Consider the following 21,938-nt stretch of genomic DNA (forward strand, 5'->3'; position numbering starts at 1 on the left):
AATAATTGTATACTTGGGAACTAGGGGTAATTACCATCCAGGTTTTCCAAATGAGAAATCTGAGGCTAAGTGACATAAACGATGTGCCTAGTGTTGCAGGAGTAGTGAACACTTTAGCCAGGGCTCAAATGCAAGGCTCCTCATTCTGTTTTTCATTACATACTCCTGAAGAAATCTGCGGATTACCATAGTTGGAATAGGTTCTTGAAATGAATATTGGATATGAAATGATTGTTGGGATTTAAATGAGCATTGGTAACATGGAAAGAAATCCAAGATCATAGAATAAAATCAAGGCAGGTGATGAATCAATGTGTTCTAGTAATAAGTGAATTAGTGTGCACAGTCGGAAGGGTTTATGACTGAGAGTAATGGTGAATAAAATACTGTGCTGTACAAATACCAATCCACGCTGGTTGTTGATTTGCAGTTTCAGTTTGTAACATTGTGTTGCTTACTGCTTCTGAATGCCTGAGATTTATTGATATATAATCTGAGTATATATAAGCAAATGATGGTGAAAATTGCCAAAGGCAGTATGATTCATAGCTGATATATTTCTGAAACAGTGTAATTATTGAAAGCCCCCCGAAAATCTAAATGTACATTCTATATACCCAGGTTTTTATTCTTTCTTTAGTTGAAGATGAAATATGACTATCTCAAAAGACCCAGAGCATTGTGATATAAATGAAGACAAAAAAATGTCACATAACCTGAAAAATCATCAGTGATTTACTGGCAGGTCTGATTTGCAGAAAGCTGGCTTTAGAAAGTTGGGTATCTTGGAGAGGCTTAGCAGTTTCACATGAATAATAATAAATCTAAATTATAGGAAAGTAATGGTGATTTAATTCACATTATATTATTTATTCCAAAGTTTTCCACTTGGTTGAAATATAAAACTCTGAATAAAAACGCTCAAACTTATATTGTTCAAGGACATCCCACCTGATCTCTTATTTCTCCTCCTTGGTGATGTATAGAAGCAACTAGAAGGTAGTAAAGTACATTTGAAATATGGTTGCTCGTCAAGAGTATGATAGCCAAGAAAATAAAAATTATTATAAAGCCCTTGGGAAGTCCAAAGCCGAGTGGCGAGACAAAGCCTGCCAGGGTGGGTGACTGTAATTTGTTAAGCATTTCAGAATGTATTTCATTCTTTAGGAGCCAACCAAATGGGCATAAGTAGTTGAATTCAGAGTATATCAGAGGGCTATAAAGAGTGGATGTAGGGTATGTGTGCATGCGTGTGTGTGTGTGTGTTTGGCCACACTGATGAAAATGCACAGAATAGAAACAAACAATTTCAGTTATTTTATTTTAAAAGTCTGTATCACGAGTAAGGTGGGTAGTTTGGATTGACTTGAATTCAGGTAGACTTTATTCATCATCCACTATACTGCAAATGCTATTTTGGTAGCTAGAATTAAAAAAAAAAAAAGATTTACACATCAGGGCTCCCTCTCAGTCTTGAGGGGAAGACATACATGGGCAAACTATACTCAAGTGTGGTGAGGACTGTAAGATGACTCGCAGCTGTGGAAGCACAGACATCAGTACAACGGCCCTGACCTACCCCTGTGCCCGCCCTCAGGAGAGTGAACTGGGGTTGAAAGTTGCTTTGGAGTTCGTTGTTATTGCGGTGCTGTTTTCATGAGCCCTTTATACCATCTTTAGTTGTAATTGTACCTCTGTGATCATTTTAAAGGTAAGAAAATACTTGCCATAAATACGAGAACAAATTGTGAGAAGCTTACATTTACAAATAGACCCAGCACCAAGAAAATCTGGAATTGTAAATTATTAATATTCTGGTTGCTTATGTGACTTAGAGGCGACAGCTTATCATAACTAAGCATTTTTTAAAAAATAGAAAGGACTACCTAGTCCTTTTTTCGTACACAACACAGAGGATACTTTTTGCCGTATGAAGTAACTGGCTTTTTTTCCTAGTTACACCTTCTGCAGACTAGTACACTGACATATTACATAGCTTGTTATTAACATGGCTATTGAAACAGGATAAATAGAATTTTCTCAGCCTTCCTTCTGGAAAGGGAAATAAAACATTTCAAGGTAATTCTTTAACACTTAACTAAAAATCTCCTAGTTGCTAATAAATGATAAGCAATTTTTATAGCTTGTCACATTTCGTATTTTTCTCTGCACATCCAGGAATCTGACTTTATAATAAAACAGACTGTTGTTATCTTATAGTATAATTAATAAACACATCATATAATTTTAGTCTTTTGTCATTTAAAGTGACCAAATTTGATTACTCTTTCATTGGTCTGAAATTATAAAGAAATTCATTCTAGTAACTTTCATACCCTACTCTGTGCAATTATTTCAGTCTTATCATTTGCCACGCATTTTGATCCTACTTGAAATTTTAGGATCAACTTTTGGTGTCTGATTAATTAAAAACCAGAGATGCAGCTTATGTTATTTTCAAGAGGGAAGGAACTGTCTGGTGTGCTAAAAATTTCCTCCTGTTGTTTACACTTATTTTTAAAAATGGAATCCTGGCAGCAAATAATGCCACAATCTGTAAGTAATAACCTGCTGGGAAGGCTGGAGGGGCAGCAAATTGACGACAACCATTGTAATCAATAGTGTGGGAGTCAGTAATGTTACATGAATTATTTAGTTTTATATTTCTTCCTTATGAACAAAAAAGTCCAGTGGTTGAGCAAACAAATGTTCTCATTACATCCTGTCACTCATCTCTAACCACACATTATTGGGTGGTTATTTAGAGAAAGATTATATCTGGAGGAACAAGTACCAACTCTGACTTTCCAATAAAACACAGCAAAACTTTGAAAGAGCAGGTTTCCAGGGACAAATCAACCCCCTTGGCTCCTCAGTCAAGTTTATTATCTCTAAGCCATGCTGAGCAATATTTCTTAAATAAAATGGTGGCCCTGCATAGAACTTCTGGAAAGAGTAGGCAGAATCAAGCCAATGTTCTGACCTATGGGTGACCAGCTCTAGTTAAGATTATGAACTGGGGGAGGGAGAGAGCCACAAACATTCAGACTGTGGACCAAGCATCCAAAGGCAGGTAAGGGCAAACTCTGCCTGCAGAGTCAGTCAGCACTGTCTGACAGTGGAAACACATTGACAGGGTTTAGAGAAACGGACTAGATGTATTCCCTTTTCTGCATTTGGATGAGGTCAGCTCTCTGGAAGAGTAAAATTTACAGATCACCATGTTTCTGCAGATGTGATCAAAGTGACATTGTTATAGGCATGGAATAGCCTTTTCCAACTCACCTCCTGCTGACATACCTTGTAACAGCATATTTATTCCATGATCAAACTAATAAGTATTTCTGTCTGTTTCACCTAAAAATCAGTCTCTGCTATTATACACAAATTCTTATTTAAATGTCATGATATTTTTACAATCCAATGTAATATGGTTGATGGCACATGGATAGGCTGTTTTTCCATGACAACTGGTAGAGATGATTTTAAGAGCTGTTTAACTAACATGTTAAGAAACATACTCCCACTAATTTTCTGTAAAAATAGCCACTATCAAGGCTTATCCTAAAATGTTAACCAGGTAAATCATTTCCATGTTTGAAAAACAAGCAACCATGGTTTTAAGAGAAACTGAAAACTGAATGTGAATTCATTCTAATCTATTTAGCCTATGTGACAGCATTTCTTAATTCAAATATTGCTGAATATAGTTAAGTTCTGAGTTTTGATATATGGGGGGGATAGCTGAAAGACACTCATTCTGTGTTAGGAGCTATGAGTCTAAATATAAAAAGCTTTAACTGTTTTTCAAGTGACTTCGTTGTTTTAATTATTCTTTTTTCAGTGGGCATTTGTGCTGGAGCTACATTTTTTAAAAAAACTAATCCATTGACTAAGGCAGTGTGAATGTAATTGTTTTACAGGATGCTAATACATCTTGCTTAGCAAAGGGGCCTGTGGTCAAAAATATTTGGTAAAGAGGTTAAACATATCACAAAATTTCTTTTTTTAACTGCGAATTTCATACAATTATTTACTAATATGAACTATAAATTCATAAAATATATACATACATTCTTTTGCTTTTATTTTAAAACAGCTTATGAAAGAGATGATTTCCCACACTTTTATCAAAAATAGATACTAGCTTTTTAAAACAGTGTGATCTAATATAAAAAAAGTAAACTTCATTTGATTTTGCAAGTGAGGTTAAATATCACTATGCTTATTAGCCATTCTTATTTCTCCTTTTAAACTGTTCATTTTTCTATTGGCTTGTTTCTGTTTTTCTTTCAGTTCCATTATTTTCAGCCTTATTATATCCTTCTGATTTGATGCATCACTGTAAAGGGAATGCAACTGAATATTTTACCCCTGTTTGATAATCCATGTCATTTGATATGGTAATTTGATACTTTTACATTTATTAGATTAGTGATCATCATCATTGGTCTTTTGAATTTACTTGATATTCTCTATTTGTTACACTTTCTTATTTAATATTTTTCCTTTTATTTCAGCCTTTTGATCAGTTGTTAGAGTTTCCTCTATTCTTTTTGATACTTCTAGTGATGTTAGTAGACTTCATTCTATTTTAATTATTTTAGAATATGATCTAAAATTTTTAAAAGCTGATTTAAACATATTTATCTATCAAATAAAGAGCCACCTGGGATTTTAATCTAAGTTATTTGTTTTTTAAGGAATACTTTCCTAACAATTGCAATAATTATTCCAGCTATTATTGCTGTTGTGATATATGTTTTGTGTTATTTGTCATGTCTCATGCCTTCCTCTCTTGAAGTCCTTTCTCATTTTGCTAAAACATCTTCAAGTTATTGTTCCCTTTTTTTTTTTCCTGGAATAGGTTAAAACATGATGATCTTTCTTAGCCTTTTATATCTGAGAATGTCATCATATATGAGTGAGAATTCAAACACAAAATTCTAGATTAAGGATTATTCTCCTTTAGATTCATAAAAACATTGCTTCCTTTTTCTTAGCTTTCTATATTAGTGACAGAAAATATCATTCTTGTTCTTTGAAGTAACATCTTTTATTAAACTTTTAATTTTGAGATCACTGTAGAGTTGCATGTAGTTGTCAGAAATAATAGGGAGATTGTGAACTTTTACTCAGTTTCCCCTAAAGATAACATCTTGTAAAACTATAATAACCAAGATACTGACATGGATACAATCCACTAATCTCCTTCAGAGACCCTGTCTCACTTGTTCTCATTCATGTATGCGTATGTGTGTAGTGCCATGCCATTTTCTTACATGTGTAGTTTTACATATAAACCGCCACAGTCTAGGTATGGTCTGGTTCCAACATCAGAAGGAACCCTGATATTGCTCCTTTAAAACATACATCCCTACCACACCCCCCACCCTATTCGTAACCACTAACAACCATTAATGTGTTCTCCCTTTCTTAATTTTGTCATTAGAAGAATGTTAATATAGCCTATAACCACTGGGGACTGACTTTTTCACTAAGCATAATTCTCAAGAGATTATTCAGATTATCACTTGTAGCAATTTATCATTGAGTAATATTCTACGATATGGATGCATCACAGTTTTTTTAACTATTTACCAACTGGGGGACATCTGGGTTGTTTCTAGTTTTGGGCTGTCATGAATGAAGCTGCTATGAACCTTGGTGTAAGGCTTTTGTATGGTTTTATTTCTCTGGGAAATAAAGAGTGCAACCTGTGGGTCATATGTTAGTAGCATGTTAGTTTTATGATGAATCGCCACCCTATTTTCTGGAGGGTTGTGCCATTTTTGTTCATACCAGTAATGCATGGGGGATCCAGTTTCTCTGCTTCCTCATTAGCATTTGATGTTGTCACTATTTTGAAATGTTTCTAGGATGTCTTGTGATTTTAATTTGCATTTCTCTGACACCTAATGAAATTGAACATCTTGTCATATGTTCTCCTGTATATTCTTTGGTGAAATATCTGTTCGTGTCTTTTGCCCATTTTCTAATTGGATTTGTTGCTATTTTTACTGTTAGAGTTTTGATATTACATATTCTAGGTTCTAGTCTTTTGTCAGATACGTGGTTTGCAGATAATTTTCTCCAATCTGTAACTGGTCTATTCATCTTCTTAACAGGGCCTCTCGAGGAGTAAATGTTTGAAATTTTGATGAGACAAAACGTTACAGTTTTCTTGATTACTGTGCTTCAGGTGTCAAGTCTAAGATCTTTATGCCTGGTCCTAAATCATGAAGTTTCCTTCTATGTTTTTTCTAAAAGTCTTATAATTTTACATTTGGCCAGGATTCATTTTGAATTAGGTGTTAAAATATGATAAATAAAATGTGCTGAATAAAATATGAGGTGTTTTTCGACGTAACTTTTTTTTGGCTTATGGATGTCCTATTGCAGTAGCACCATTTGTTGAAAGGACTATTCTTTCTCTGTTAAATTGCTTTTGCATCTTTGTCAAAAATCACTTGGGCACATTTGTGTGGATCTGTTTTTCAATTGTCTATTCTGTTTCTGTTTCATTGATCTTTGCATCTGCCAACACGACACCATCTTGATAACTGCGGCTAAATTGTAAACCATGGTATTGGGAACAGTGACTCCTCCCACTTCATTCTTCCATTTCATGATTGTTTTAATTATTCTAGCGTTTGTGCTTTTCCAGGTAGATTTTAGAATAAGCTTGTCTATCCCTACGAAATTGAGTAACAGACTTTTATTTCTCACCCACGTTCCGTGTGTGGGTGAGGGGAGGGTGGGGTGCTTTCATTCCCATGGAGCTCATTTAACCAAAGCTGCTAAGCTGAGTTGTTCTTTGGAATATAATGTTTTCATACACTGTTCATTTCTGCCTTTTGTTTCTCAAAATTCACTGTTTTTGGAAGGCTAGTTTAATGGAATAAAATGTGAGCTAACACTTTGGATGTAGAATTTAAGTTCTGTATGTCATCATCATTATAAATGTTATAATCAGTTTACTTTCCCTTTTCTCCTTATTAAATTGCCTTTTCCTTATTTAATCTCATTTTTTCTCTTTTTTATCTTCTTGATCCCACTTTAGAAGGATTAAGTGAATAAGAAGTTAATAATATTAATGATGATAATAATAATGATGATGGTTATAAATCTGTGCCAATCCCCGCTTTGGTTTTCTACACTGCTCTTTTTATGTCCTGTAAAGTCACATCTTTCAACATGAAGTGCTTTTCTTGTGCGGTTTCATATGGGATTTCTATCACACAGTCTAGTTTGTGCCAACTGTATAGATGGTTGTCACTGCTGGGGAGCCATCAGGTAAGAGGGCAAAGCAGTTCACACGGCGGGGTCCTTCCTACCTGCTTTGCTTGTGGGGACTGGAGAGTGGGGTGGTGTTGGGGACTCACAGATCCCTCTACAAATGTTATTGTATATACCGCATAAGTTGTCCTTGGAAATATTTTACACTCTAGCCCCTTTTGCTTTTTAAATGCTTTTTGTGTATGTGGTTTTTTTGGGTTTTTTTTTTTTTTTTTTTAAACAGCCTACTTCTGCAAAGGCCGACAGGGGGCAGCAAACCCTCTTGAGAGAGGAAATCAGCCCCAACTAGTGCTCAGTGTCTGTTAGCAGTTTATGGGTCTTTTTAATTGTATTGACATTTTAGTTCCTCTCTCCCTATTTTTAAAAATAAGGCTTGAATCTTTAAAATGATCAACCTCCTTCCTTTCCATACATGATAATTTAAAATCTGCAATATTAAAAACTGTGTGACTGTTTTCTACAGAGTAGAGGTGAGAGAATTGACAAATTTGGATCTTGGAATTTGATCAGGATAGAAAAAGTTCAAGTATAAGCTATGTAGATAATTTTCTGTAAAACGACCTTTATTTTAGAGGAAAGCTTTGACTCATAGCTACAACTCTTCTAAAATTATAATGCTTGGATAAAATATAGATTCATGATCTAGATTTCTGGAAGAATACTTTAAATAAATTTAAGAAAAGACATTTTGGTTAATTTAAAAAAAGGAGGCTAATGTTTCATTTTTCTCTTTAGCATAATATGTTTTTTGCCACAGGTTTTATTATTTTATTAAAAGGAAAAAAGGAGACAGACTGACAGAGTGAGGGAGAATGAGAAAGAGAAAAAGAGAAAAGAAAAACTAGTCCCTGACAAATACTTAAAAATAGCAGATTTGGTAACATTATTTCATAACATAGGGTTTGATATTAAAAGCATTTGAAAGTCCAGAGAGATATTTCATATTGATGGAGTATAAACTCTGACAAGGAAGTATAAGTCAGCAATGTTTACGCACATTACAAGTTTGAAATATCTGAAACAGAAATTGATGACAATACAGGAGTTTGAGAACAAAGTGATCAGGCTAGGAAACTTTAAAATTTTTCTGGGCAGTTGATAAACCAAGTAGAGAAGAATTAAGTAAGGATACTGTGAATTTGAATCATGCAATTAAAATGCTTAAGCATTTATAAAAACAAACATCCAAAAGAGATTGCGTATTATTTTCAAAGATAGATGACAGTCACAAACATTGACCCTGTATTAAGCCATAAAGACTACCTCATTAAGCCCCCCAAATTATGCAATCACTATCTCTATCATGAAATCAATTTATAATCAACAACAAATAAATAATAAAAATAAAGCCTACGTACTATATTTAAAATACATTTCTAAAAATACTGTTTTATAGAGTTTATCAAATTCAAAACTTCAAGCTATTTAATAACAGACAGTAGTGATAGGACTACACATTAAGAATTGTGGACTGTGATATTGAGAAGAAATTGTACAGCCTTAATTTTTTTTGAAAAGAAAAAAGGGTGAAAGTATATAAACTAAGTGTTTAATATAACAAACTAATGAAAGGATAAGGATAAATCCTAAGAAAGTAGAACATCTAAATTAATACGGAGAAAAGCAAAAATGAATGAAATAGAAAATTTTAAAAATGCAAATAACAAACTTTAATTAATTAACTAACTAATTAATTTTGGTAAGAGCGAAAAATAAAAGACCTTAAAATAATTGAGTTGAGGAGAATAAATAAAATGCTTGGAAAGTGAAAGATGTTAAATTAAATGTATGATTATTTGAAAAAAAAAAGGATTAGAGAATCTTATCTTGAATATTATACCAATACATTTGGAATTTTATATTTTTAGATCAGGATAATTTCTAAGAAAATGCAAAGCATCAAAAATAGAATATAATATGTCAAGCTTATTGAGCCAAAAATCAGAAGATTTTTAAAAAGTATTTTAGTTTCATCTATAATTATGGTAACTGGCTCAGCTAACTTAAAAGGAAAGTTCTATCAAACTTTCAAGTAAAGTTAATTCCAATGTTACTCGGTCTTCCAGAAGTTAGAAAAAGGTAGAAGTTTTCTCAGTTTGATATGTGATGCTGGCATATCCCAGTCCCCAAACTGAGCCAAGGACAAAATTAACAATAAAAAAGTGCAATCTGTACTTAATTCTAACCAAAAATGTGAATTCACTCATGCATTTGAAGACTTACGTAGCTGCAAAATAACGTTTATCTCATTAATCATTTCCTTCTCACTTCCTTCAATTACCTGACCTTTTGTAACTATTTTTAAAAACTGTCCAATTCTACGCCCCCCACCCAGTGATTCTTTCTCACTCTTTTGTCATGAATCCATGTATGTGTTTGCCTTCATAATCACTTTCTTTTATCTCTAAATGGTAAGTGATGGAATTTACCACTATTTGTTTTATTTTAGATGATATATATGTATATTTGTCTTCCTGAAAATACTGTATTCCATTTGAGGATAAAGATACATTTCTATATGCTTCTGAATGACTTAAGTACCTAGCGTGGGATCTTGTACAGAGCAGGTATTTAAGTAACGGCTTGCCACATTTAAAGTTGAAAATTACCAAAAGGAAGTAAGGAAAATATGTAATAAAGAATAAGTCACTGAAATAATAAGTCACAGAAAAGAAAAGGAGAAGAGAGGATAAGAGTTCATAACGATGTTTCCTAAGATTATGGGATGTAAGCGTGCACCCTCAGTGCCTGAAACTTCATAAATGTCCAAGTGAATGAGTGAACATTATGAAAGTTAGAATTGTTTTCTCCTTTCCTCATTGCTTACAAAGCATTAGCTACAACTAAAAGCATTGTATCTTTATGTAAATATTTTATTAGAAGGTTTTGCCATTGTTTTCTAACAGCATGGAAATAAAGAAGCTGGAACATGTGAAAATGGCTGGAAAACAAGATATATTCCTTTTGTTTCTGAGTGCCATTACGGCTGAGGTCTACTAAATACAAATGAATAGGAATCTAGGCACAAAACCCAGCTGACATGATGTAACTTCCCACAAAGAACATGACATTTGGTTTCAGTCCAAACCTTAAAAAGTATTTCTTTCATTGTGCTATGATCCTATGCAGTTTCAAAAAAAAAAAATATACTTTAATTTTGGGGCAGTTTTAGAATTACAGAAAAATTGAGCAGGAAATTCAGTCTCCATATACCCCCTCTCCACCACCACCGTCTAGTTCCCCCATTATTAACATTGTGCATTAGTACAGCACTCTTGCTCCAACTGATAAGCTAATATTGATACATTATTATAAATCAAAGTCCATAGTTTACATTAGGATTCATTCTTTGTGTTTTACATTATATGGGTTTTGATGAATGTACAATGACATGTATTCACCACTGTGGTATCGTGCAGAGTAGCTTCATGCCCTAAAAATCCTCCGTGTTCTGCCTATTTATTCCTGCCCACCCCCCTCAGATCCCTGGCAACCACTGATCTTTTATCTTCGTAGTTTTGCCTTTTCCAGAATGTCGTATAATTGGAATCATACAGTATGTTGCCTTTTCATATCAGCTTCCTTCACTTAGCAATGTGCATTTAGATTCCACCCCCTGCTCTTTTCCCCCCATGGCTTGGTAGCTCATTTCTTTTTTATTGTTGACTATCCCATTGACTGGATACATCACAGCTTGCTTATCCATTCACCTACTGAAGGACATCTTGGTTGCTTTCAAATTTTGGCAATCATGAATAAAGTTGCTGTAAAATTTCAGCACAGGTTTTTATGTGGGCATAAATTTTCAACCAATTTGTGTAAATACCAAGAAGCACAATTGGTGGATCATACGGTATGAGCATATTTAGTTCTGCAAGAAACTATCAAACTATCTTTCAGAATTTCCCAGCAGCAATGAATGAGTTTCTGTTGTTTCACACCCTTGCCAGCATTTGGTGGTGTCAATGTTTTGGATGTTAGCCATTCTAATAGATGTGTAGTAGTATTTTAATTCTGCTGTAATATGCAGTTTCCTAATGCCATATGATATTCAAGATCTTTTCATTTACTTATTTGCCATCTGTAAATCTTCTTTGGTGAGATGTCTGTTTAAATCTGTTGTCCTTTTTTAAATCGAGTTGTTCATTTTCTTATTATTGGGTGTTAAGAATTCTTTGCATATTTTGGATATGGGTCTTGTTTTATTACAGATGTGTTTTGCAAATACTTTCTCCCAGTCTATGGCTTGTCTAGTCATTCTCCTAACAGTATCTTTTATATAGCAGAACTGTGCATTTAAAACTAAATTTCAAGACTTAACTTTTTAGAGCAGTTTTAGGTTCACAGCAAAATGAGAGGAAGGTACAGAGATTTCTCATATACCCCCTGGAATTGTGTAATTCTAAATAATACAACTTACAGGCAAATAGACTCCAGACCCAAGGTTGTATCTCATAGGCATGTGATGTGGTCCACCAAGTCACTCGGGTGCTGTCTGTAGAAGCAGTGACCCCATGCTAATAGCTATGCATGTCTGACTATTTTTCCCTTGTTTGGCTTTTCCTTTGTCAGCAAAATGAACTAATTAGGGTATTATTCTAAAACTGGCTTCAAGCCCAAATTTGTAAGAGATTTTTGCTTGCAATTTTACTGTTTCCTTTTTCTTACTTTTTTTGGGGGGGATCCATTCCAGGTGAACTTTTTATGCTGATTAACTCTAGGTGTGACTGGAAGCAGAAAATACCTACAGGAAAAAGACCTACTAATTCTCTTCCTATTCTGCCATCAGCAGAAAATGTCGTGTCATGTGGCAAACTTGAAAATTCACATTCGGTTGTGAGAAGACACTTACTGAGGTGTATCAGTGTAATTGCACCTGCATCCTATCTAAGAAACCAAAGATTAAACTATCTAACTCTTAAGTATTAAAAACATGCAAAATAGAGCCAGCAACATAAGTGAGTCCCTTCCAGCCAAATGCATTTGATTTGCAAAGTGTATAAAATATTTTCACACTCTGAAATCATTTTCAGATATTATATTCAACAATTTTGTGAAATGGTTAGCAGTTCCTTTAAAGAGATAATCACCAGCCCTTGAGCTGTATGGCATAAAAATATGTATATACAAGGACTATTTCAAAGGGCAGAATACAAATAGACTTGCTTGTGTCCCACACATCATCAAACAATTGCTTTCTCCTAATACACATTCTCCTACTGGGGAAAGGCACACACTCTAGTCTGTTTATTATATATTTCGGGTGACTCACTCCAATCTCATCTTAAAGCTTCTGAAATGAATAATACATATAAGGGCAATTACAGAAGTAAATGTGTACTTGTACCATTTAATTTTTGTTACAATGTGTTGAGCTTGCTGTTTAGAAATGACATGAAATAGAGTCCTTCTTACGATGCATGCAGTAACTAACTCTTTGTTTTATAATATGAAGATGGCAAAAGTCTCCTGAAGTTTCCAGGAAAAATGCATCCACGTGAGCAGAAGTGTCCCTAACATGTGACTTATCACTAAACAGTTTCTGTGTTTCCACATCTACAACTACTTTTTAATAATTACGCTATTTTCTATCCCTTATTGCCCCTACATGAGTATCTGTTTTTTTTTTTTTACAAAATAGTATAGATGTTCATTTTTTGTATGATTTACTTTGCTGTTTTGTTTTCTATAGAAAAGTATATTCTTTGGAAAGCTCTAGTAAACACAAATTTAATCTTTTTACTTTGGGATATAAATAGAGCTAAAAAATTAAATGCCCAACCCTCCCCAAATAGTCTTTTAAAATTGTTGAATCAGTGTGGATCTTGTTCAGCAATTTAAGGCAAATGACTAAATACAAAAAATTGTTGAGTAAGTACCACACAGGAAGCAAAAAGTCTTAATACTTTGGGTAGCTTCTTGAAAATCAGAAAAACTAATAGCATTTGATTGTACCTTCAAAGTTTTACAAGCAAAACATTCTCAAGCAATGTCGTCATATGTAATCTACGGTTGTAATCTAAATTTCAGAAACATTTCTGTGCACTGTATATAAATACATATCACAAAGGTACAATTAGAATTAAACACAGAATATGTACAAAATGAACAAGGAGTCTACAACATGGTGATCTGATATATGGAAACCCTATGACAGGAGCCCCGCATGGAGTTAACGAACACATCATCACTTCACCTATTTACCTTTTTTCTTTTTGGTTCTTGTTTTTGGTGAGAACATTTAAAGGCTACTCTCTTAGCAAATTTCAGTTATACAGTACAGTGTTATCAACTACACTCGCCATGCTATACATTAGATCCTCAGACCTTATTCATCTTATCACCAAACATCTGTACCCATTTAGCAACCTCTCCCTGTTCCTTCACCCTACCCCGACTCCCAGTGCCTTTTTAGATTCCACATGTAGGTGACACCACTCGTATTATATTAAAACCTAAGAAGTAGACACTAATGGCTTCCTTTCAGAAGAGAAGAGACTGGGCCACAGAGAAGCTGAGTGGCTCATGCTATTTCACACAGAGTTGAGACTTGAATTAGGTGTGTCTAAACCCAACGCCTGCGCTCTGCCTAGTAACACATATTGTCTTCTCCTCTGTTTTGTTTGGGGGGGGGTCAAAAATATGGATTTGAAGAGAAATTATGTAATTGTGTTGTGTTAAAACCATAAATCACTGCACAAATGCAAAGTTTCATAGTCCACAGTGTTACACAAAGTTGCCAAATGGTTTTACCAGTTTGTATCTGACTTTTAGCTTTGCCTCTGATGCTTACTGCTCTGTGAAGATTTTTTATTTTTGAATTATGTAGCCACATTAGCTTACTTTTTCTCTTATTGCTTCTAGTATGGTGATACTGACTTAACCTGTGGAGAAACAGGCTTTTCGGAACATGATGTAATATTTAAAACTTGAAATCAAGTTGAAAACAACACAAATACGGATAAAAGTTGAGTAGAGTTTGAAAGAAAAAAAAAACCTGCAAAAACCCACAAAGAGAGTTACTTACTTTCTAAGATTAGAATGATGTGGCAAAACCAATTTGGGAGTGAACCGTCCTTGCAGCGCTCAGCAGAGAAAAATGGAGTGAAAATACCAACAACTGTACCTCCGAGGCTCTGTGCAGTCAACGAACTGCAGCATATGTTAAAAAGATAAATCACTCTACGCAAGTAAAGTGTTATAACTCACCATGTCAGATGAAGGTGGTAACTTGAGATAGATCTGCTCGTGTTTCCACATGGAGCTGATCCGGCATTTCCTCTAAAGGAATAGAAAATAGAGACAGAGGTAAATTGCACTCCTTCCGTGGTATGTTTTTGTGCATCAGTCAAATCTATTGAACTGAGTGCAGTGAGAGGCCATATGCACCACAGCAAAGGAGTAATTGCTATAACTCGTTTATCTGAATTCCACTTAGAGGGAGAACCTGTGGTATGGCTTCACAGTTGTACTGCAATAGTCATACTCAACACGTGTGCACATTTTATTTCCAGCTTTAGCCTTGAATGCATTTTGGTCATCTTCAAAAATCGCATCCACTTTCTGAAGATGAGAATGCTCCAATTTCAGAAATATCAACAAAAAAGTTGTACAAATTGTGAAGAAATTGTCCACTGAGAGTTTGAAAAATGAACAACATTGGAATATTTGAAATACACAAAGGACTTTCCAAGACTACAGAAGATTACTTTAAATTGAACATTTATTTACATATATAACTGCTCTTTTATTTACTAAACACTGAGCTTTCAATCAAGCATAGAGAATGCAAAAACAATAATTTAGAGTTGAAAATTTTGTGCAGTTTGTTCTGGTATGTTTATGAACATTCTTGTATGTATGTTTAAAAAAAAAACCCTCTTGCTACATTATGGTCAGTATTCTGGGCAGTAAAGTAAAGCACACACAAGCAAATTTCTGATACTATTGTTAGCCCTCTTACTTGCCTTCCTAAGCCTTATTTTGATATCTGTAAACTAAGGTTATTCACAGATTGGTTTTGAGAGCTACATGAGATGATATAATTAAACTCCTCATCCCAGTGCCAGGCACAATGTAAGCACTTAATAAAAAACAGTCTCCAATCTACTCATTTTTCTTCTTAGATTTTTTTTGTCACAACATTTTCTTATCCACTCATAATTTTGTGTTCACTTTCTTTAGCTTTTGACAGCAACAAGTAACTTATCCTTTTGATGGTCTCATATATACATGTGCGTATATGTATGTATATCATCACCTTAATCATTTCACACAGAACTTAACATTAATTCATTTCCTCAGTACATGTTTAATGAGCAATCATTTAGTGTAAGAAAACCTTACATATATTACATTATTTAATCCTCTCAAGAAACCTAGTAATGACTTCATTTCACAAGTGAAGAAAGTGAGCCACAGAGAAGTTAATTGACTCGGCCTCATTTCACACAGAGTTGAGAAATTAGGTGCATCTAACTCCAAGATTCATGCTCTACTTAGTACAACATATGGCCTTCCATATTGTCGCTGTTTAGTTGGGGGTCACGTCAAAAGATATGGATTTGAATAGCAGTTTTGTAATTGTTCTTTTGTATCTCCCACTAGACCCTTAGTTCCAAGAAGGCAAGAATGTTTTATATGCACTGCATGGCCCCTAACTCCTCAATAAATATCTGTTGAATAAATACCTGGAATTTAATAGGAAGCTACATATGATCCTGAACTTTTTATGAAGTTGATATAAAACCCTATACTATAAGGAATTAAGAGGAGGTAGGGATGAGAATAACGCCAGTTGATGTGTTAAGAAAAGAGAGTATGAAACAGGTAATGGGACCTGTTGATTGAGTAGGATAGAGCAAGGAGAAGGATGGAGAGGACTTTCCATGAACGCATGTGCAAAGGCAAGGAACTAGCAAGGTAGACTAGATGGCTTGAAAATTCCTGCACGTGGCTAGAGAAAATAATGTCAGATGGTAATCTGCAGTCCAGTTTCTTGAACATGAAGCAAAGGGGGTTGACATTACCCTGCAGAAGATGGAGGGTGGAACTAAAAAAGGAATAGGGAGTTTAATGGTCATTCAGAGCCGTTAGAGCAAGCTTCTCTCTTTGACCTGCTGTGTATTGTGTCAATATAATCCAGGAACACTGCCTATACATTCTAGTAACACATATGCCCTGTACCATCAGGAAATACAGCAACATGGAATGATGCAAATGTCTTCAAAGAAACCATGAAAGGCAGTGGTTTCCTTACTCCATGCAGAATTATCTTTCTTTCCAAGGAGAAGGATTCCTTGCAGTTACTTAAGATGGAGATTTTCTGAGGAAAGACTGACCGCAAGATCAAACCCTCACATTTTGCTGGGCGAGGCACTGCCGTCAGGGGCTGTGCTGGGCCTCAGGGCCTTTTTCACATTCACAGGAGTTAGGGCTCTTTGCTCGCAAGAGTGCTGCGGCACCGTTTCTACAGAAGCATAGCGATGAGCCTTGGCAAGCACCTGTTCTGAGTGGAAAATCAGGATGGAGAAGTGTTATCTTTGTGAAAAATGCAGTAAGTTACACTGACTGCGAGGAATATAAGGGGGTGTAAAATCCTGAGCACGAATTCATTTTGATTTGTTTGTACGTTTCCTAGGGCATGTTTAGTGCCTCGTGGCTGGAATATTCTGGGCTACTCAGTGATTACAAATTGCGCCGTTATATTTCCTTAACTTATTTGCTTGTCTCTTCTATCTTAATAAAAAAAGTTCCTCCGTCAACTGTAGTTTTTGTCCAACTAGACTTCTCTCACTCCTGCCTTCACAGTCAAGTTCATGGTAATGGAATCGTTCTTCACTCAAGAATGCACCCTTTCAACACATGGCAGTCGCTAGTCATGTGGCACTTAAGTGGAAACAGTCCCCTAAGATGGCTAGCCGTCTCTCTCCTCGAAGCCCAGTAGGCAATTACCATACTTAGTTGACCTCCTTATAGCATCTCCTGATTCTTCTTTTTTATTCTTTTCTCTCGGCTTCTTTGTTGCCACAGTCTCCAGGTGGCCCACATACCTGGCTACTCTTTCCCAGCCTTTGTAGGTGCTTCTTTTCTGCCCACCCCTTCAATGCTGGTGTTCCTTAGGATGCCCTCTCTGAGTCTCTCACTCGTCGTAGGTAATCGCATTCCCTTCTGCATGTTACTGACTTCCAAATCACTACTTAGACTCCCAATTTATCTCTTAAAGTATCACAAACAAAGGAATATAGTGTTTCTAAATTTTGGCTCCCTTCTTCCCCTTCAATCCAGCTGACGTTCCTTTTCCTAACTCATTGCTAATATCTTCCTAGCTGTGCTACACAGATCCTAAGAATCTTTTTTAACCCTTTCAATCTCTTCACCCACACACCCATCCCCTCCACATCCCATCACGGACTCAGCTAGGTGGAACACCTTTCCAACGCATTTTTTACACTACAGCTAGACTTAGCTTCCTTTTTACTGTTATCACCCAGCTGTAAAATCTTTAGTAGCTTCCCTTTGCTTCGGGATGAGCCCCAACTCCTTAAAATTCCTTCCTTTGCCCATCCTCACATTTCTGATCTCACGTTCTACATTCTGGCCATACTGATCTTCTTTTAACTTCACTGCATGTTAGTCTACTTCAGATACCTGCACCTCCGACCATTACCCCTCAGGTTTGTGTCAGAAGCCTTGACATCGTGATGTTCCCCTTCCTGAAATCTTGCTGGCATCCTCCAAAGCCATGCAATTTGGGGGATTTTACCTAGATCTAGGGTTGGACCCTGATAGATCTAAACTATTGTAGTCCACTCCACAGGGAGTGCTCCATTGGTCAGCCATAAAATAAATTTAGTTTGTGGTGATCAGAATGTTCTAAAAATGAGATAAAATAGAAAATACAGATTCTATTATCACCATACACCACTTTGCTCAGTGTAGTCTGTGATAACTGCTCTTCTGTTTGTCTGTGATGTCCACCAGCTACAACACAGTGGCTCTTATCTTGCATCATACACAAAAGTTAACTCAAAGTGGATTTAATATTAAGTATAAGACACAAAACTCTAAAACTCCTAGAAGAAAAATAGGGGAAAGCTTCATGATGCTGGACTTGGCAATGATTTCTTTGATATGACATAAAAGTATGGGGACAACTGGAAAAATAGACAAATGGGACTATATCAAACTTAAAAACTTTTGTGCATCCAAGGACATAATCAATAGAGTGAAAAGCATGTGCATCCAAGGACATAATCAATAGAGTGAAAAACAATCTATGGAATGAGAGAAAATATTTATAAATCATATCTCTGATAACCGGTTATTATCCAAAACATATAAAGAACTCAAACAAGTCTATATTAAAAAGACAAATAATCTGATTTAAAAAATGGACAAACAAGTTGTAGGAACAATTCTCCAAATATACAAATGACCAACAAGCATGTGAAAAGATGCTCAACATCACTAATCATCAAAGAAGTGCAAATCAAACCCACAATGAGTTATCACTTCACACTTATTAGGATGGCTACTACAAAACAAACAGAAAACAACAAGTGCTGGTGAGGATGTCAAGAAACTAGAACCTTGGTGCCCTGTTACTGGGATTGTAAAATGGCGCAACCAGCAGGGAAAGCAATTATAGACATTCCTCAAAAAAACCAAAACTGCCGTATGATACATTTACCCCAATTTTGGGTATGTAGCCAAAAGAATTAAAAGCAGTCTCAAAGAAATATTTGTACATCCGTGTTCATAGAAGCACTGCTCACAACAGACAAGATGTGGAAACAACCCAAATGTCTATTGATGGAGGAATGGATAAAGAAAATGCAGTATATACATACAGTGGAATATTCTTCACCTTGAAAAGTGAAGTAAATTCTGTCTTATCCTACAACATGGACAAACCACCCTGAGGACATTATCCTAATTGAAATAAGTCACAACAAGACAAATAATCTATGGTTCCACTACTCTCTAGTCCTCAGATGCCACTCAAGTTTTGCCTTTTTTTGCCATACTGCTCTGCATAGCAACAGGATCCAAGTCCAGAATCTTGTATTTGTCAGTTTCCTTTAGTTGCCTTCAATTTGTAACACTTCCTCGATTTTTCCTTGATCTTCTTGCCCATGACACTTTAAGATTACAGACTAGTCAGGTTATTGAGTGTTCCTTAGTTTGGCTTTGTGTGACGGTTCCTTATGACAAGATCCAGGTGATGAGTGATTTGCAGGTAGGTCAGAGAAGGGATGCTGCGGTCTCCTTGTTACACCCTATCCGGTGACACACATTTTGATTTGTCTCATTATAGCAGAACACCTGCTTAACGTGATTTCTGCCCAGCTTCTCCACCATGAAACTACCATTTCCCCCTTTTTAATTAAATAATTATTATATTTGCTTTGAGCAGTGCTTATTTTTTCACTATGTATTATATTGTTAACAATTTTTCATGACATTAATATTCCTAAATTTTTTAATGCTGTATAACATTCTATTGTATAAATGTATCATTGTATGTGTGTGTATTACAATCTATATTGTTTTTAACTTAACAATGTATTATCACTATTAATGATAGGGTGTTGAACATATTTTTATATTTTATTGTATTATTTAATTATTTTATTTTGGCAGGGGGGTGGTAACTAGGTTTACTTATTCTTAGAGGAGGTACTAGAGATTGAACCCAGGACCTCGTGCATGCTAAGCATGCGCTCTACTACTTGAGCTACACTCTCCCCTTGAACATATTTTTAATACTGATTTTTATTCATGATTTCATTTTAAAGCAGGCATGTTTTTAGTCTTAGTTTTTCTGTGTAAAGTGACACAGTTGCATAAAGATACTAAAATGAATTAATGGGTAGTAAAAGTAGAATTCTAAGGACTGTTAAAAGCTTTAAAGTTATTAGATATATGAAACAGTACACATGATTAACATGCTTGAATGATTAATTTTTCCTTTACAATATACCCTCCAAAATATTAGGGAAATCCACTTAGAAAAAAACAGTGGATAGATTCTTAATTCAAAGAAAAAATAAACCTGTATCAACTTAACATTATTAAGAAGGTATGCCACAAACCCTTTATTTTCATTTTTCAGTCGTGCAAATATTGGCTTATACAGGAGTTTTGCAGACTAAGGTTATATGGTGGGGGACTCTCATGTGTGGGTTTGTCCTCACCAGAATCAGAAAGCAGTTCTGTGTACCCATCTCTTGGTGTTACTGCACTAGCTTACAGCACTGCTGGGAGCTTTTCATCACCTAAGACCACTGCTGAGTTATTAACTATTGCCGCAGGCCACACGCTAAATGAAATGGTTCTATCTCGGAGGTTAACTATAGAAAATTTTAGAAACGAAGGGGGTTGCAGGATTTTCTTTATGAAAATCACTTTGCACGTAGAAGTTTTTTGTCTAACAAAGAGCAATAAAAAACTGGGTATTTCATAAAAAGATAGAAAGATTTATGTATGAAAAATAGCATTCGGTTTACGTTAATATAGAAACAATACAAAGGAGAAGAATAAGACTATTATTTTTAACCTTTGGAATGCTATTTATGATTTGGAATATTATATTCCTTTTGTGCATAATACTTTCATACTTTTTTCTTGTTTTTTCATAAATGTAATATACACATTTTTAAAACCAGGGCACTTCTATCTGAAACAGCACAATACACAATGATTTTTTGTGTACTGGTAAAAGAAAGAGAGAGCAATGAAAGGATCTGTTTAGAGGGTTATACTTAGTTTGTATTTTCTGGAAACCAATCTGTGTGAGAAAGTCACAAACGTTTACAAGGAAATATTGGAGGTCTCTATTTAAGCTGCTACTACATTTTCATCTAATATGATTTCACACATTGTTCTGATCCATAACATCCAAACATTTCTTCATTTATGCTTCTTGTAACTACCCAGTGAGAGCAACCTCTCACTGGAAATCTAGCAGGTAACTATATTGTGCAGGTATTTTTAAGTATTTGACCATTCAAGCTTCCTGAACCAGACACTTACTTTTCCTAATAAATGAAATAAATTTTTCTGAACCACAGTATTAGGCCTTTTAAGTTTCTGCAATAGAAACAGATCTTGTTCTGAAATATAGAAAACTATCTGTTTCAATTGCTGGTGTTTGCCTTTGAGAGAAGTTAAAGGTCAAATTAATCTGGATTTGGGTATAACCTGCATCAAACATAACCCCTAACTCATTAAATACATATATGTATATATTTTCAATTTATATAACTTTATTATTCTTGTAGGACTTTTGTTAAACTTACAGACTTTTCCTGTAGTTATAAATTTCACTTTAAAAGGCCATCATTAATTTCAGCTGACCATAAATATTTGGGGCTAATTCAAAGTTATATGTCACTGGAGTATAAATAACATACAGATGTTATACTTCTCCCTGTACTAATTAACACATTTTTGAATAAATAATCTTCCTTTCCCATATCCCTATTTGATACAGTGTCTGAGAAGCAAAATTAACAACAGAAATATACAGTATAATTAACATTCAGTTTCATTTGCTTGAGTAACTTTTTTTTTTTTTTTTGAAATTCAGTCTTTTTAAAAAAATTTAAATTTCCTTGAGTGGGAAAGAATAATTG

The 21,938-nt window shown here is 35.0% G+C and overlaps 1 long non-coding RNA gene across 2 annotated transcripts in view; it reads right to left on the minus strand.

Annotated features, from left to right (window-relative positions):
• The window catches only part of LOC106730651, a 64,322-nt gene that overhangs the window by 34,982 nt on the left and 7,402 nt on the right, over window positions 1-21,938 (minus strand). For both annotated transcript variants that reach the window (XR_004316253.1, XR_004316252.1), the window contains exon 2: window positions 14,509-14,580. This is a non-coding gene — a long non-coding RNA (uncharacterized LOC106730651). The remainder of the gene's footprint in view (window positions 1-14,508; window positions 14,581-21,938) is intronic.

This window comes from Camelus ferus, chromosome 30 (genome assembly GCF_009834535.1).
Source record: "Camelus ferus isolate YT-003-E chromosome 30, BCGSAC_Cfer_1.0, whole genome shotgun sequence".
In the NCBI taxonomy this organism is placed as follows: domain Eukaryota; kingdom Metazoa; phylum Chordata; class Mammalia; order Artiodactyla; family Camelidae; genus Camelus; species Camelus ferus.